This window comes from Arachis hypogaea, chromosome 18 (genome assembly GCF_003086295.3).
Source record: "Arachis hypogaea cultivar Tifrunner chromosome 18, arahy.Tifrunner.gnm2.J5K5, whole genome shotgun sequence".
Classification (NCBI taxonomy): Eukaryota; Viridiplantae; Streptophyta; class Magnoliopsida; order Fabales; family Fabaceae; genus Arachis; species Arachis hypogaea.
Window position 1 is genome coordinate 116,783,131 of NC_092053.1, and position 13,883 is coordinate 116,797,013.

General features: G+C 35.5%; 1 pseudogene; it reads right to left on the reverse strand.

Annotated features, from left to right (window-relative positions):
* Positions 1-6,090: 6,090 nt before the first annotated feature.
* LOC112772511 (DUF21 domain-containing protein At4g14240-like) lies at positions 6,091-9,693 on the reverse strand (annotated as a pseudogene).
* Positions 9,694-13,883: the final 4,190 nt, after the last annotated feature.

Sequence of the window (13,883 nt, forward strand, 5' to 3'; positions counted from 1 at the left end):
CAATTTCTTGGTCACTTGATTCCAATTAGAGGGTTAAGTCCAAAACTAGTTTATGAGCCACACAAACCTTAGATACCCAAAAATAAGATGATTATATGTCACATATCGCGTTAAATCTAGATAAATAGAGAGTCGTGAGGAATTGATTTCAAGATGTAATTCTAATGATATAACTTTTCCAAGATTCAAATAGAATTCAAGTTGAATTAGAGTTATTTTCCAATAATCACTAATTCTTAGGATTAAGAACGAAACCAATTCTTAAACAATAATAAAAACATTAATCAATAGTAGAAGAACAAATAATTATTAATCCATCAAAATAAATAGAGCTCCTAACCTTAACAATGGAGGCTTAGTTCCTCATGGAGAAAATAAACCCTAGTAGAGAAAAGTATGAAAGTGTGGAAAAATTAGAAGATTTTCTAGGTCAAGATCTCTTCTCCTTTTATATCTAATCATAATTAATGTAAAATATATTTTCTAAAACTAAATAATATCTTTTCCTGTTTATAAATAAAATAAGGTTTAATCGAAATTAATTAAAATCTTCGAGCATAATAATTGATGGATGCACGGACCATTCCTTTTCCTTGGATTGGCGCCTAACTTCAAGAAATTGAAGTTAGGCTTTCCCTTGGCAGCGTGCATATTGAAGATCCTTTGATCATTGCGCCTAACTTCGGGATTTTGAAGTTAGGCGCTGCCCTGGCAGCAAGCTTTTGGAGCGCTGGTTCTTCTTCCGGTGCCTAACTTGGGAATAGCCAAGTTAGGCGCCAATATGGCCATACAGGTTGGAAAAGAAGTGTATACTATTATACATTGTTGAAAAGTTCTGAAAGTTAGCTTTCTAATGCCACTAGAATCACATCAATTGGATCTCTGTAACTCAAGTTATTTTCGTTGGAGTGCAAGGAGGTTAGGGTTGACAGCATCATTCACTTTCTTCTCTTCTTCTATAAAACTCCGTCAAATCCATTCGAATGCTACCTGAAATAAATAAAATTACACACAACTCAAAGTAGCATTCATAGTGGCTAAAAAGTATTTAAATCTTGATTAAACTTAACAATTCAAATGCAAATTCACTAGAAAAAGATAGGAAAGATGCTCACGCATCAAGTAACAATTAATTCAAGTATTAATTAATAAAATATTAGTAAACTACATACCAGGCTGTTCTTTGTCTTCATGAGAGCCCACCGGTATACTTTGACAACCTCAGCAAAGCCATATTAGTTCTGTTCTTTAGACGGCGACGCTTGAACCCCTCATCAGTACTAAAATGGGCGTCTAGTTCCTTCTTAATATCTGGATGGAGCCAAATCGTGAGGTGGTCGCTCCCCTGATGAACGTCCTGCATCATGCTGAAGTCACTTAGCTATCCGGTGGTAGTAGATATTATGTTCCCTATCCCATATAAATTTCTCCTGCATAAAGTAATTTAACAACATTAATTAGTCGAATTAAAATACGATTAAAATAAATATAGTTAATTCAACAACATTGGGTTCTTACCGTCTACTTCTGAAACCATCACTCTTTGATCTCAGTAGGGATCTTCGTGTAGCTCATGGCCATGGGTTGTCGTACATGGACTTAATCACATTGGAGATCTCCTGTGTACATGCATTGTTGTTTGGTGCAAACCTATCAATGAAAAACTTAAAATTAACAAACACATAAAAACACATAAAACTTAACAAATTCAAAATAGATTGCAGATAAAAGACCTTAAAATAGTACTCACGCATGCATGCCATCAAGTCAAATCCTCGTCCGTATGACAAGCGATAGTGGAGGATCATCTGGCTGGGACACATTAGAGGAATCACCCACCGCAGTCTCTGTCACTGAAGTTGTAGGGGGCAGAGGTGGGGGCGTAGCAGAAGGAGCCACGTAGTTAGGTTTCAAGACCATGATGAACTGCTGGTTTGATGGACCCGCCTATGATGTGACAAGGGTCGACGGGGTAGTCGAGGTAGAGGGTGATGATTGAGAAGTCCTTGGGATACCGGTAGTGAAAATTCTCCCTAACGACCACAAGATCGACTCATGACACCTCTGCTACCTGTCGTCATGTTTGCAAAGAAAATACAAATTAACACTAATCAGCATATATACAATACAAATTCTTCAACATTTATATTATTTAAAAAAAATTTACATAAATTTCCCTAAAATTGGACATATATCCATCTTTATAGTTCCCACAAATCCAACCAACCTCAATCTAATTATTATCCTTGAATTTACCGTCGAAAATGAAAATCCGCCGGTAATGATTTTACTTGACGAATTTCCCATCTAAACCGTCAATAAATCCACCGGTAAAACTAATACTAATGTGTGATACTAAATTCGACAGTACTCAATATTTTTCTTACAATATTATGTAAAGATGTCTTCGCAGAAATATCTACCATACAAGACTCCCTACCAGCTTGGAAGAAAATGATTTACTCTCATTTCACATAAACTTAGAAGTTAGAAACTCAAACATATCTGAAATAATATGTCCCCATTTGGATCTTACAAACTTGCATTGCTTTGCATTAATGTTACTCTAATACCTACATATAGCTAGGCCTCTAAAAGTGACTCTAATCAAAAGTTTAGTAGTGTTTTCTGATCTCTATATATGTATTCTAAAGATCTTATCTTTGATAATACTTTATCTGTCTAAAGATAAGATGTGGGAGCGTTTCATTATTATTGCCAATTTGCCATAGTCTTCTTTTCCGAACAGTATTAGTATAGTGTTGCGATATTATTATTTGACAAGATTGTAACTTGTAAGTCACATGCTACACCCATTTGATTTGAAACTTTGAAGAAGTAGAGCAAATTAATCTCATCCAAAGTGGCCTGGCGAAAGAAAAGGGGGTGATGCTAAAGTTCTGGTTTATTTTGTTGGGTTCATCCCAAAGGGTTAAGTGGAAAACCAATAATAAACCCTCATCACTTGTGTCTCATGCTTGACCCTCATTTTTGATAGGATAATGATATGAGCTTTAGCGAAGCTGCATTTGTTTCTGACAACAAGATATAATAAATACAGACATAAATTTTGTATTTTTGTATTCTATTTAATGATAAATTAAAACAAAATATGAAAATTTAATTTATTTTTATTTTTTCATTCAAAAAATTTGAAAATAAAATATAATAATAAAAAATTAAAAAAATAATGAACAAAAAAATAAAAAATAAATTGTGTCTCTTCTTAATGTTTCTATATTCTTTCTATTAGGAGGGATACAAAATACATTATTTTTTGACACAATGCCTTTATTTATGTCTTTATATATTAAACACGATTTTATTTGTATCTCTGTGTCTTTGTCTTAGTGTTTTGTCTATGCAAACAAACGCAGCCTTAGAGACAAGGGTGATGTTTTTGTACTTGCTAATCGCTTTCAGGAGAGAATGGACAATCACTAATGGCCGCTGGCTGGCATGATTGGACTTAGAACTTGTGAGTTGAATTTGGGAAGAGATGTCACGTGACTTTGATTCGAAATTCAAGTACAAGTGGAGCCTTAGATATTGGAGGTCATGCAACTCTACACGTGGTCCAATAAGGTTTTATATCATGCCAGGTTCTCACTTGACTAAATTTGCCTGAATTGGAGGAGCAACATGTTTAGGTGCAATTTGAGTTAGAGAATGGTAAGACAACAAAGGGGAAAGTTTTATATCATGAGGGTCTGTATCTCTATGCTTATTAATTGGCATAAGTACTCTTAGCCTAATATGATACTAATTTAAGCAAGCATTACTCATTTTGTAGTATTTTATTTTTTACCATTTTTCAAGGTATCATCATCTATATGTTATCATCAATGATGAAATTGTGTATCAAAGTTGGTGCTGAATATTATAATACAATGATCTAATCTAAAATCTCTCCTCGATCTCTTCCTCCCTACCTGTGGCCAACTTTTATTTTTGTGCATGCATGTCTGTGGTTTGTTGTGTTGTCTCAATATAAATATATAATTAATTACCAAACGTACGTGTCTTTGAATAAATTGAAATGCTTGTTTGTCCTTGTCTCGCAGCCTGTTTAATTTGTTTGGAAATGAAATAATAAACTACTAATTTCTAGAATGAATAACTCATTGTTAATTGATGCTAGACAAGACTGGTTAACTAACATTGTTAATATCGGCTTTCAAAACGTGCAACACTTTTTCATTTTCTACAATCCACATAATATGTAAGATGATGATCTAGTATATAAAGGTGATAATCACAACATTGTGCTGCATATTGAACAAATTAAAATGTGGTGCAAAATAAAATAATGTAACATTGCTTAGCTTGTATACATTACATGGGATTATTGAGAAGTTTATGATAAATAATGTAATGATAAGAGAGATAGATGGAGGCAGACCTGAAAATGAGGGACAAATGCGCTTGTTTTGCGAATATGCTATGCATAGATAATGTAGAGAGGGTTAATAACGACAAGGTTAAGCACTCTTAATTAATGGCAAGTCGTTTTCTTGATGATTTGGCACAAGGGAGACATTATTATTGTGACACACACTACTTCGTTCCATTATAAGGGGCCACCAATAGTTTTTTTAAGCCATTCATTACAACCTTATAACTTGTATATATATAGAGATCAGAGAGCAACCAAGTTCTCTGGTGCTTCATTCTATCAAGTTAGTTAGTTGCTTCATCAAACTCTATCAAAACTATCTCTATCTTATTGTTAGCTTTTACGTGATGGCAAGGCGACAATGTTTGTCAATGAGAATTGGGAAGCCAACTCATGAGTTGATGAGACGGTGTTCGAGGCAGTTGAGGGAACAAAGACTAGGTTTTATATCATATGGAGGTGTACCGTCTTCCTTCTACGCTGGGAGGACTAGTTTACGAATTACGAGTGGCACCATATACATTCTAGTATAGCGAGTTTTTTTTATCTTTGTTTTTTTTGTTAGTGCTAGTATGCTACTCTTTAAAAAAAAAAAAAAGTGCAGAGTACTAGCAGTTGAAGGCTCATCAATTACAACTTCTGTTTGCTCATCAAGTGTCTAATAAGTGTTCATTTATTATGAACAAACATGAATGTACAGCCCTTGCATCATATGGTTTCTTTCTTTCTATATATTTTCATCTTTCTTTTACTCTCTTAGCTTCTCAACCTTTCCAAATAAGCTTCCAAGTTTTCTTTTCTCTGTTCTTTTCATGTATGTATATTTTGCTTTAGAACCATCGTTTTTTTTTTTCTTGAATCCGATCCTTTCTTGTTAGACCCATTTGTAGAAAACAATCCCCTTCTCTTAAGTTATGTTTACAGAAATCGTACTACTCCTCCTTAAAGCAATTTTTTACCCACTCAGAAGTCAGAATGAACTTCACTCTATTATTTTACTATTTTTAAATACACGTGGACGAAAGGCTTAAAAAAAAAAAAAAAACTTGTGGTATGAGAAAAACTAAGACACTGCTTCGGTGTAGATAGGATAGGACATCTCAAAACAGGTAATAGAATAGAAAACAGAAGTGCACATATGGGCCAAGGTTCAGCGCGCCACAGAAAATTGTGTTATTTGTATTAATTTCTTTTAATGCATTTGATATACATTTTTATTTTTAGATATAAACATAATATAACCAAAAAAAAAAGATAATAGTACAAAAATTATTTCTCATTGGCAAAACTCTGAAGGAACACATAACGTGTTATGCTGGGAGGAGGGGTGTGTGTAGCTGTCTTTCCACTCCATGAGTGACAAATTTGTACTGCACATTAAATAGCCCACACTCTGTGCTAGTGCACCAAGCCACCAAGGACCGGATCATACATATCTCTCTGCCTACTTTATTTGGTTCTGTTCTAGGTTTCTAACTACATTTCTTATACGTTACGATCGAGTACGGAATCTTCAACAGCGTACAATTTATAGAAATAATGATAGTGTTAATCATGATGATATTTCATACCCTATATAGCCACGTAAAATTTTTCCATTGAATAAGTACGAAGATAATTCCGTATCAAAAACCCTTTTGCATGTTCTAAGATACGGATGCTATCACCCAATACGAAGAGTCAACAACAGTGTCTTGGATTATTTAATTACCTTCTAGATCAAATTAAAACTGGTATTTGTACAATCCATGAAGCGATAATTAAACGGAAATGTGGATAGGATACATGTTACAATAACCTTCCATTAGCATTTAAAGTGAGGGCTGGTTTGAGAATTGCCTTGATAGAGTTGATAGGTACGTTTTGGCTCCATCAGCAGAAAAGTTGGCAGAATTACTCCAATAATCTTAGCTATCTTTAGGATATCAATAAACATACATGCATATATAAATACTCCCCTTCAGAAGGGAAACTTGTAAAACTTATAGATAACAAAATCAAATAAATAAATAAAAACTATCCAGAGCTTTTCCTTGTAAACATCATATTGTTGACACAAAAGGCAACCACTCCGTACTAACGGCTCTTTATCTGGATAGTTTAACACATAGTTCCTTCTGTTACCTTGTAGAATTGGATCCATGATCCTCTGAAGACTTCTTAGGAGTTTGCCCAGGTTTACTTTGGCCTCCCTGGATGTTTAAGAAACAAGACCACAAAACACAAACATAATGAGCTAGCATTCATGCTGGAGAATTACATAAGATACTTCAAGCTACCTAAGTGATAATTCAAAACCCAAACCCTATAGAAAGTGGAAATTTGACTTCATATATCAACTATGGCAAGAAGAAGAAGAAGAATTAATCACTTACTGCTCCCCTTTGACCAGTCAATCTTCGAGTTGATGGAGCTCGTGCGACTGAGGAAGCAGCTGCAGCTGCAGCCACACGTATTCTGCAAAATATAATTTGCACGAACATCAGAACTCAGATTTGCATTAGCTTCATCCATCTCTACCACTTAAGTTTTGAAGGTTCGTTCTCCATTTACCTCTTATGAACATCAACATATTCATCAGTCTCATCAACAATTTCTTCCTGCATGGTAAAACAATTATAATAAGCAGAGAGGTTAGACTTCAGAGGGCGGGGATGATTAAAACATTGGAGAAATGGAGAAGGAGGGCATATTTCAGAAAAGAAATTTACTTGCAGAAGTTCTTCAAATACGTCTTCCAAAGTGATAATACCAATCACTTCACCCTCTTCAATATTTTCTAATGAATTTGTTTTGCTGTCACTACGTTGCAAACCAGTTAGTTTATTGATACTGGGTGACCTTGAAGACTTGTCAATATCAACAACTACACTTTCCAATTTATCGTCCTGGTTCTGAAGTAATGGAGTAGTCAACTGTGAATCCCGATCAAAATAGTGCTTTCTTCTTTGTTTCTCTTCAATTATCTGCGGAGTTTCTTTCCCTTTCGACTTGGCTTTAACAAACAGCGGCCATATGACTACTTCCTTTTTGGAACTCATTAAGAATATCATAGAGAGGCATATCTGATGGAACCCTGTCCATATAAATAAACCGTTACACAACGGATATTATGCCAAATTTGCAAAGCGAGATAATACATTAATAAAGACAAGCGCACCGTGGAATTCTCCGAATGGATACAGCACTGACAGGGGTCTCTGTTTCTGGCCGTACAGTGAGGAGACTTTTGACCTTATAGAAAAGAATTAATGTAAATAAGAAGAACCCAAAGAGGCTACATAATCGGGAAAAAGTCAAATTCTGGCAAGGTTAAACCTACAAGCAGAAGACCGATAATATTCTTTGGATTTCCAGAATAGACAGGAACTCGGCTGTGCCCACGAGCAAGAATTTTTCCCATTGCCTCCCTGGTTTTAGGTTGCTAAGGTTAATTTTCTTTTTTTTTTTTTTAGGGAAAAAGGTATACACACTAAGAATTCTACCTGAATGCAACCTAAGAATTTCTAGCTCTAACATGCAAGCAAAGGCAGAAAATATATCTTCAGCAGCAAGAATAGCAAGAATTCATCTTAAAAATTAGAGACATTTTAAAAACAATTATGTTACCTATTTACACCCTATTGATAAAAGAATAATGACCATGAATATAAGATAACCAACCAGTCCAATTTTGAATTAACATCCAAAGAAAATGTTGATTCGATAGGAGTCATAGCCTCCTCAGCAGTCTGTTCGAAGACAAAATTAAGAAGAAAACACAAGACCCTAGTTAGAATTTACCAGTACATGCAGTAGCCTTCACATGTTTCCACTTTCCACCATCACTGTGTGCTATAAAACTAAAAATAGTTAAGAAACCTCAAATTCTGCCGCATTGATATGACAAATTGAAAACCGCATTGGATTGCCATGTAACAAAACACTAATATAGAGGTTGAAGTCAATATGTTGTGTGAATTAGAGCACTTACCTTTCGGTCAAATCAAGCGCTCCACTAATAATTGTAGTCTCATCATGTGTAAGCTCACCACCTTTCCCAGCCTTACAACAAGCAAATTCAATATTTGTTAATCAAACAGAAGACAAGACAGTTGGGTTGATTGATGAACAATAACAATATATACCTCCTGGCTGTGAATGGATACAAGAGCTTTTAATTGAGCACGCCTAAATAAAGCCTCATTGTGCCCCAACAGGTAGTCCAGAACCTGGAACAATTGTTATTCAGAAAATTAAACCCTTGCAGGCATGTTGCTAACACACTAGAGAATCTTCTTAACTAACCAAGATCGTTTAACTGTCCACAAAACAACTGCAAAAGATCTTTCTGGCACACATCATAATCTAGATACACTTTGCAATAAGTTTGTAGGACTTCCTTACGGATAGGCAACTGATAACAGATTAACATCAAAATTCGCACAAGCCATGCAGGTGGCACCTACAGCAAACCATATCTACTACAAATGCTTGTGGAATAACCTCCATCACAAAGCCTTTCAAACTGCATGATAGGACAAAAACTCTGAAATAACATTGAGAGGGAATGAAAACCTCCCAAAGAAAGAACAAAGTGACAGAGAGATGATGGCAACAAACTGATTGAATAGCTTATCAAGGTATATGGGAAGAGCCTGCAGATTGCAAGTTCCAAAAGCCAACAGCTATTTAAGAGTTAGGCAGGGTTTAGCAATCAGTACGAAACTCTACATACACAATTGCGAATATCAGATACATATATATACAATGAGATTCACCGAATAGAAATTGATTGGAAGGAGTTGTAGAAAGGGGATTGGAAATTCAATACCTCCATGGCAGCAGCATTACAGAGAAGCAAAGTGACAAGAAGCTGGTGCTGTTTCTGAACCACGGGAAGTATAACCGCTACACCGTAGTAATAAGAATAGTTAACAGAAAAGAGAGAAAGAGAAGAGGAAGAAGAGGAGTAGTAGAGTACCGGCTTGCTTCTTCTCGAGGGAGAACCTGCGCTGAAGGATCTCGAGGTCGACGAGACAGAGACATGAGACCGAGGGTGAGGCCGGACTGATTCCTGCAAAGAGCACAAGGAAGCAGGAGATTCCGGCGTACACGAACCACCACACATCGCCAAACGGAATCTCGCTGCCAAGAGCTGACGCCGCCTGAACCTGAGGGTGGTCCCGAGTCAACATCCGAGTCACCATTAACGCGCTAAGCAAATTCACCATCCTGATCCTCGATTCAACAAGTAATTCTTCTACTTCTCTTCTTCCAGCAGAGGTGGGATATGCTATGGTAGCAGCTAGGGGTCGTCAGAATCCAACCGGCCGATTAAACCGGTTAAATTACTAACTTTAAGGTTGTGAACCAGACCAGTCATTAAACCGATCAAGTAACTAATTCAATAATTTAATGGTCCAACCGAAGTCGAACTGTGGTCGAATCGGTTTAATTAAATATTCAGAAAAATTATAAAAAAATTCAATATATAATCAAAAATTGAATATAGTATTCAAAAATTAAATAGGTTTTCAACTAAATAAAGACACTCCTCGTTAGTAATCATAATCATCATTAAGTATTCATTGTTTCCATCATAAAGATAATCCATATTACAAAATTTGATGTAACATGCAAAGATCCAAAATTACAGAATCTAGAATCCAAAATATTCTATATAGCATTCAAAATAAAAAATAAAAACTGAAAAAGCAGATTTTGAGTGGACATCAAATTGCAAAAAAAAGAGCCTTTTGTACTTTCTGTAACAAACAAACCCACAAAGCAATCAGCATCGGTTGAAAATAAGATCATTTGTTCATAGCAAAGTTTGTTATTAGGGTTTGGACCAACGATGAGATTAAACAATTGAACACACACTTATCTTCAATTGAAAACAAGATTATTCATTCATAACAAGATCATCCATTGAAAACTCTTCTTCCAATATCAAATCAGAGATAAATCCAGTTGAAGAGCACAAATATCTTAATTGCATATTGACACAATTGACACATTTATTCCCAGTAAAGTACCATCAACAACTCAGAATTAGAAGAATTAGAAAAAATCAGGAACCAACAACTCAAAAATCAAAATCAGTATAACAAAACGAAACTCAGAAATCAGAATCAATATAACAAGCCAAGTTTTCTTAAGTTTAACTAATTTCACTAGGCAACAAGCCAACAACTAGTAAATTAACTCAGAATTAGAAAAAATAACACAAAAATAACTCAGAAAATTACCAATAATCAACAATAATTAACCAGAGGTCAGAACAAAACAACAACAATAATCCAGCTCTGTTAACAACAATGAACAGCGAAAAAAATTAACCTCAGAAAATAACTAATTATCCCAGAATTAACAATTACCATCAACAATCAACAAAATTATTTTTAAATTATCAAAAACCAGACAAATTAACAAGAATTAATTAACTCAGAAGTATATATTAATCATAATTAATTTCAGAAAAAAAATTAGGACTGAAGAAGCAACGGAGGAGTGCTCATTAGAGAAGACAGACAGCCGAGCAACAGAGACGTCCAGAGGAGGTGATAACCGAGCAGTTAAACGGAGGTGACGGCGAGGAGGACAAGCGAGCAGAGACGTTCACGTTTCGCGTGAGACAGAGTGAGATCGGAGAGAGAGAGAGAGCGAGCTTGAAGAGATAGAAGCCAAGCAGAGATGTCCGGGACGGCGACAAGAACAAGGCCGACGACGGCACCCTCTGTCGCTGCCGACGACGACGATCACAGAGGCGGACTTCACGACGAGCACAGAGACGGTGAGGAGGAGAAGAGTAGCGGTAGTTGGTGGGGCTTCGCGGAACACAGAGAAAGTGGGAAGGAAAGAGTGGCGACGTCTATGGACTCACGGTTGCTGGGGGGTTTCACGACGAGCAGACGTGATAGGGCTGACGATGCATGGGCTCTCTTGGAGAGTGAGGATGGACGGGCGTGATGGTTGGAGGATATAACAAAAAAACTTCAGCTCAAATGAAAATCTTTTTCGGCTGAACTTCCCATTTTCTCTTTTTAAAAATAAACTCTTATTTATTACCACTGACGCCAAATCAAATTGCAAGTGATATCACTGAGGATAAGAGTGCAACAATAGCAGAAGAAAGCTCTTTTATTGAATCGTCATCATTGATTATCAAGCTAGGAGACAAATTTTGTAGTGTAAATGAAAATGTCTTCTACTCTATTATCTCTCTCAGTTTCTCCAACTTTAGTATACAAGCCTCAAAAAGGAAAAAGAACAAAAAGAATAACAAATTAAATCAATTAGTTTTACATATAAATACAATTCATCTAAATCAATCAAGTTTTACATTCAAATACTTAATTAATTAAAACATAAAAAATCAAGTATAAAAAATTAATAAGAACAACTTGTTATACCTAATGTAATTCATTATGTACTACTACACAGCAGAAGCAGAAAAGAAGAAACAGAGTCGGAAACAATTTTACAACTTGGGGCAGTTGCAGAGCAAGCCACCGACGAGAGATAGCAGAGCTTCGAAGAGGAGCAGAGCAGAGCCTGCAGAAGAGCCAACACGATGACGACAGAGGAAGCAGAGGCAGACGAGGCACGAGGTGGAAGCGGAGGCAGAGACAGGCGAGGCACGGCAGAGACAAGGCGGCCGGGACAACACAGACGGAGAAGGAAGAGGCGAGCAGACACTAGCGTCTCGGGGATGAGGCAGAATAGCCGGCGAGGGAGCGACGAGTGATCGTGCGGAACTGCGGTGAGTGAGATGGAGAAGCGAGAGTGAGTGAATCTGTGCTTCTTAGGAGAGACCGAGAAAGTGAGCTTCGGGATGCTTGGGGCCTTAGGTTTGCCGTTGGCAAGTTAGGGTATTTGTTTTTTGACAAAAAAAAAAAAAACTTTAAACGGCTTTGACAATTATCATGGAAGACAACAAGGTCCTTAAAAAAAATTTAACCCGACTCCTGAGTTTTATTTTTATGGGATTAATTAGTTTTTGTGTGTTTTTTTTTTATAAGGACTAATCAGTTTAAAAAAAATTAGGAGCCGGAGTTGGGTATTTTTTTTAGAGCCTTATTATCCTTTGAGATAATTATCAAGGATCGGATGAAGTATTCACTCTTGTTTTTTTAAAACTAAAATGACGTAATATTGGCAGTTTTTCTAAAAAACATTAATGTTTTATCTGGTCCGATTTTCAAAAATCGGCTAAGTTACCGGCTTTCACCAAACCCAAACGGACCAAACCAGATTTTAAAAAGACTCACGTAATTATCAGTTTGTACACCAAAAAAAAAACATAATCATCAATCTAATTTTCTATAAATATGTATAAATATGAGATTAATTAAAGTGATAACTATTTTAACTTTTAATTACAAAGTATTAGATTCAAATCTTAAAAATAATAAAATAGTTTATATAAATTATATTGAATGAATTATACATAGTAGATAATAAGTAACTATTCAATGTGATTTTTTTCTTTCCTAAATTTATAACTACATAAAAAATGAAATTACAATAATGCCCTCCTAAAAAAATTAGTTTGTTCTTCTATATCCCATTATTCAACTTTTTTAATTTCAATGATGGTGATAAAAGTTTAATTTAAGATTTTTCATCACAAACATATTACTATTTAATATTTATTGAATATAATTCTTTTAATTGAGTTTTTTTTTTTTTTTTTTTTATAAGCAAATATCAAAAATATTATACATGAACTAATTTTTTTAGGTAATAACATCAACTAAGTTTTTAATAACCAAGTCCAATCAAAATAAGTCAATAATTTATTGGCCGAAAATCGTACCCAAACCAAGGTGAGTTATATGTGCACCTGCCAACATGAAAAGAAGGACGCTCCTCGTCCTTTCTGCAGTGCTATCACACCTGATGGAGTGCCACGTGTAGAAGATGAGCGATAAGAAGGCATGTGTTAGGGCCTCTTTTGACCGGGTGAATGGGGAGAGTGGTTTGTGGGTTAATTATAATTTAGCTCCCATTGGGCGTGGTTTACAAATGTTAAAAATTCATGGTAAGGGTTGAAACCGATTTTTGGTGGGCTGCCGAATTTGTTTGGTCCACTTTGGGGCCTATAGTGTGTTAAAATTTGTGGGCTTAATTTTTTTGAATCCGAAAACATAAAATTACAGAGGTGAATGGGAAAAATTTTTCAAAATGGAAAATGACTTATAAGAACCCAAACTTAAGAGAATATGTTGAAACCCTTAAAAAGCATGCACCTAATTTCGAATGGACAATAAATGTTATATGAGTCCCGCTAGGGAGCCAATGGACTATTTGTACAATGTGTACAATGGACTATTGAGTTACAAAATGAACATCACCCATACTATCTAGAATAACTATCCGAGTACTAGGATAATAAACATCTTTCCAAAAAACTTAAACTGATTTTGGGGTTCACTAAGGATTGAATTCTTGACCTTTCGGATCTAGAGCTCTAATACCATGTCATGATACCACTCATCTC